This window comes from Montipora foliosa, chromosome 9 (assembly GCF_036669935.1).
Source record: "Montipora foliosa isolate CH-2021 chromosome 9, ASM3666993v2, whole genome shotgun sequence".
NCBI lineage: Eukaryota > Metazoa > Cnidaria > Anthozoa > Scleractinia > Acroporidae > Montipora > Montipora foliosa.
Genome location: NC_090877.1, coordinates 17569012 through 17574011, shown reverse-complemented (window position 1 = coordinate 17574011; position 5000 = coordinate 17569012). Strand labels below are relative to the sequence as shown.

The 5000-nt window shown below is 39.4% G+C and overlaps 2 non-coding genes across 2 annotated transcripts; one reads left to right on the top strand and one right to left on the bottom strand.

Annotated features, from left to right (window-relative positions):
- The first annotated feature begins 1254 nt into the window (after nucleotides 1–1254).
- Trnal-cag (transfer RNA leucine (anticodon CAG)) lies at nucleotides 1255–1338 on the top strand. The gene has a single exon. It is a non-coding gene; the product is annotated as a tRNA-Leu (tRNA).
- A 2035-nt stretch (nucleotides 1339–3373) lies between these two features.
- On the bottom strand, nucleotides 3374–3446 carry Trnak-cuu (transfer RNA lysine (anticodon CUU)). Its single transcript has one exon. It is a non-coding gene; the product is annotated as a tRNA-Lys (tRNA).
- Between the last annotated feature and the right edge of the window lie 1554 nt (nucleotides 3447–5000).

The window sequence follows — 5000 nt, the reverse complement described above, 5'->3', positions numbered from 1 at the left end:
TTCAACTGAAGGTCTTTTCAGTGATGTAACTTTGTGGCAGGTTACGATTTCGCCAAAGAGCGAGCAGAAACAATCGACGAGTTTCTTAAAGTAGTAGGCTTCACTTTCCGATATGTTATTTTTTTACCTGTAGCCGCAACGCTTCACAACATGACTTTTCCAAGGCGCAAACCAAACTTAGGTAAACTTCGTTAATGGGCTAGTAGTTCAAGAAACCCAAACCAAACAAAGGACCTTTCAACCGTAGTCCAACTTCCACATACAAATGGAGACCAAAATCCGAATACTTGTGGAAATTAAGTAAGAACTGGAAGTGTTATTACTTCTGTTGCCCTAGGTCTGTTTGATTTCTAACTTTTCCTTTTTAAGTCATAATCTAAAGTCCGTGACTCCCTAGACATCTTTCAAGTTTTTACTATACGAAAAAAAAGTTGATGACTTCCGCAAGAAGGGCACAAGAGCGTTTGTCAGCCAAAAAAAGAAATGCACCTTGGATTTCAACCTGCATCGCTGCTAACCGGAACATAGATTAGAGTACTTTGCTCTATCAAAGAAGGGAACATTACAGAGTCTCACATGTCTCCACTTTTAGGCAAAAAGTTAAGTGCTCTTTGCCTGCGTTATCCCTTGGATGAGGAGGAAGGGTTTACATCGACTTGTGCTTTATCTTTGTTATGATGTTTTCTCTTTTTCCTGCCGTTTACATCAGGCACTGACAGAAAGTTTTGTAAACGGAGGAAAGCTCGTGCGTCTTACCTGTTCTTTCTTAAACAGGAAATCGGCCTTTCATGTAAAGCCTGTATGGCATTGACGAAGACAATCACTTTTCGCGATGTCTCAAAGTTGAAGATTTCAACGTAACAGATAATTGTAGTGGTAACTATATAAGCTGAGTAGACCTATTTCGTTTGCCACTTGTTGTTTGCTTCGTATTTGATGGTCAGGGAGAGAGAACAGGAGGTGTAATATTGGGTGAATGTAACATCCAGTCACTTAGTTTTAAGTAAGCGGACTTTAAAGTCAAAGGCACCACCCCAGATGAGACTCGAACCCACAACCTTTGAATTAGAAGTCCAACACGCTAGACAATTGCGCTACGGGGGCTGTGTGAACACCACAAAAAAAAAGGGGGCAACAGTTGGGCCAGTTAATATCAAGACGGCTTTGTTAATAAAGGCATGGCATTACTCCCAATTCAAAAATGCGCAATTGGCATCGAAAAAAACACTCACAGTCCGGTTGAAGGTCGAAGGTGTCAGGATGGCCGAGCGGTCCAAGGCGCTGCGTTCAGGTCGCAGTCTACTCATGTAGGCGTGGGTTCGAATCCCACTCCTGACACGTCTATTAAAATTAAGCTATTAAATGGGGCAAACGAATCATGCGAAACTACATTCTTCACGTCTTTTTAAAATAAGCACTTTTTGCAGGTTTGGAAGTGAAAATATGGAAATTAACTTTACCGCAACAATTTTCATAAAATGGAATCCAGGTGATGTAAGTCAAACCTCGCATCAGGTGTAGGATTAATTTTCCCATTTATTGGATGATTTAAAGTATACAGTATAAACGTTTGTAAAAAACGATATTGACACTAAAGTGCATACGAATCTCCAAGTTCTACCATATGAAATACAACTCATTCTTGCATGCAAAAGTTTTAAGATTTCTTAATTAAAATCTCAGCTTATCCTCGTCCTCAGCTTATATTCTGGATGGCTACGGGCACAATACCTAATTACGGCAACACATTCGCTACCTTGAATTAACAATTATTGTAAATTCGCAAGTTGCTTTGAATTTACTATTATCGTTAATTTAGAAGACAGGGATTATGGGAAATGGTCATGAATTTTTTAAAAGACAACCCATTTATATGGACATAGGACTCGCACCTGAGAATGTTCTCAATCAATTTCAGAGTACGTATGCTAATGAGATTAGCATTAAAGTGTTTTTAGTTCGGAATAATCATTTTCTGGATGGTTTAAAGAATTTGTTCGAGCGAACATCCGGAATTCATTCCTACAATTCACGGATCTCCTCAATAGACCAATTACGATATGTTAAAATTCAGTCCGAAACAAAAGGCATCATCTCGAGGCTCTGGGGAATAAACTCATACAAATCCTTATATTTATTCCCCAGAGCCTCGAGATGATGACTTTTGTTTCGGACTGAATTTTAATATATCGAAATTGGTCTATTAATGCTTTCGTGCCTGGGCCCCATACCGAGGCTACTAAGAGGGCGTTTCGCCATAGATGTGCCGTCATGTAGAATGGCCTTGACAACAAAGTTAAGGAGGCGCTTCATCTCAAGACTCTCGGCTCTGCTATGATTTGAGGGAGTTGTGGAATTACTTATTTTAGTTGTTATGAAACTTGTTTAGGTAACTTACAGCTCTAATGTTAGTGCAATAAACATTGGAGTAGTGGAACATTTTTCTAGTATTAGGATATTGTAATTTTTCAGCTTGTGTCTTAATTTTTCTAACTTTTATGTAAACGGCTCGCTGGAAGAGCAAACTGGCGGTCATGGGCTCAAATCCCATCGGTGCTTTGGGCTTTATTGATGACTGGGTGAAGTTTTTTGAAATCTAAGGTCTATGACAATCGATATCTGTGTAGTTGTGCATAATTCCGTAAATTGGGATGCTTTAATGAGATCAAATCCTTCTCACTAGACAAATGAGAATGTAATGCCTTTTAGAGCATCTCATTTCAGTGAGAGCTTTAGGTTAGAACGTTTTAGGGACACGGACCCATGACTTCTCTTTTTAACTCACGCATTTCACCTTTCATCAGTTTATTAGCGAAATCTCTCTTTAACGAAGCTCTTGTGACAATTGCCTGGCCATCGTCGTCCATTTTTGTACCTTTATATCATAAAGCTTCAACTGAAGGTCCTTTCAATAATGTAACTTTCTGGCACGTTACGATTTTGCCAAAGAGCGGGCGGAAACAATCGACGAGTTTCTTAAAGTAGTTAGTGTCAGTTTCGGAAAAGGTAATGTAGCCGCAACGCTTCACATTATGACTTTTCCAAGGCGCGAATCAAACTAAGGTAAACTTCGTTAATGGGCTTGTAGTTGAAGGAAACCAAACCAAACAAAGAACCTTTCAACTGTAGTCCAACTTCCTTGCAAAAACGCAGATCAAAATCCGAATACTTGTGGAAATTGAGTAAGAATTTCAAGTGTTATTACTTCTGTTGCCCTAGGTCTGTTTGATTTCTAACTTTTTCTTTTTCAGTCATATTCTAAAGTCCGTGACTCCCTGGACGTCCTTCAAGTTTTTACTATATGAAAAGCAAAGTTGATGACTTCCGCAAGAAGGGCACAAGAGCGTTAGCCAGCCAATAAAAAAAAATGTACCGCCCAACGTGGGGCTCGAACCCACGACCCTGAGATTAAGAGTCTCATGCTCTACCGACTGAGCTAGCCGGGCTCCGCGCTGCATATCCGCTGGTGGAACGTTCAAAAAAATATTTGACTGGCATGCTTGGGCGAGGGGCATTTCGGGTTTGTTCATCCTGAGATGCTGCATTTCGGGTTTAATGATCCTGAGATGCTGCAAAATTATTATAATTACTATCATGATGGGTGTGGGAAAGGACGATAAAAAGACAATTAAAGGGCGGTTATTTAAAAGTAATGGCAGCAGTTTCACTAGCAACCTTTGTGGCTTCCTTAATGGTGTTCACAAAAGAATCCTCGTTACAAGGAAGGGTTCCTCTCAACTAACTAAAACATTCACCAGTCAGCTGCAGGTAGTTTGGGGGGAATTTTGTGTGTGTAGATGGTGAGTTGAGGAAAAATTGTAGAAACAAATTAGGGTTAGTCTGTAAAATAAATATAAGGGGTAGAAATTCACAAAGCAAACTCTCAACCGCAAAATAAGGTTAACAAATGAAACAAACTCTGTGTGAAATTAAAAACTTTAACTTCAGAAACAGCCAGATAGTGCATGTACGATAAATTTAATCAAGTAGGAGAGATGAACAAATACTTGACCATGAAAATTATTCGTTCTTAAAAATTGGAATAATAAATTCCTTAATGATCTAAGAACGAAGCACGAGAATTTAGTTAAGAAATCTGAAAAATATTTTGCAGGCACCAGCGAATTGGCTTTCATATGGTAGAACTTGGAGATTGTTATGCGCTTTTGCAATTTGCACAGTCGTTTATACTGTATACTTAAAATCATCCAATAACTGCTATTAATATCAGACACCTCATGCGTGATCTGAATCACCTGGATTCCATTTTAGGAACATTATTGAGGTCGCACGTTAAATCCTAATTGCTTTTGACAAACTACTGAAACAAAGTTTATTTGCATAATTAATGTTAGTTCCTTGAAGGCTTGATAACCCGAACAGCCGACTACGTAGAAAATCCTATTAACCAATAAAAGTGCCTTGAATGCGCAAAAGTTTGTTTACTACGGGTTTCATTCTCGCATCTTTCTATGCTTTAAGGCTTCGCGAATGTGTTTGAACTTTGTCAATACAAGGGAGGCGTGACTGTGATTGGACAACGGAGACAATGCAGTCATATCGGGAGACCCACTGGAATAAAGAAATATGCGGTTATAAAACTACGGTCTGTCACCCCGGTAAGGGTCAGTTTGTTATCAACGGTCGACACCGTGGCCACTCTTGTGATAAAGCATCGCCTTCGAAAGCTGTTTTGTTGCATTATTCACTGCCTGACGTTGCTCGCAGGACTGCTATCGCGTTGATGGTGGGTTGAGATGAAAGTTCAATCTTTGTCAATTGATTCTGATGAGGAATTGTGACCGTGGGAATATTTTATCCAGGAATATTTGAATCAAATTGGTGGCTCCTGAGAATTTGGTCTCCAATCTTGGAGGGTGTAAATTGCAGGTTGCAGGTTGCAGGTCACTGTTTCATCAGAGCTGAAACAACCCAAACCTTTACTAATGCTAACATTAGGCATAAAAATATTAGTTTAAGCCTCATGTTATCATTTTTGT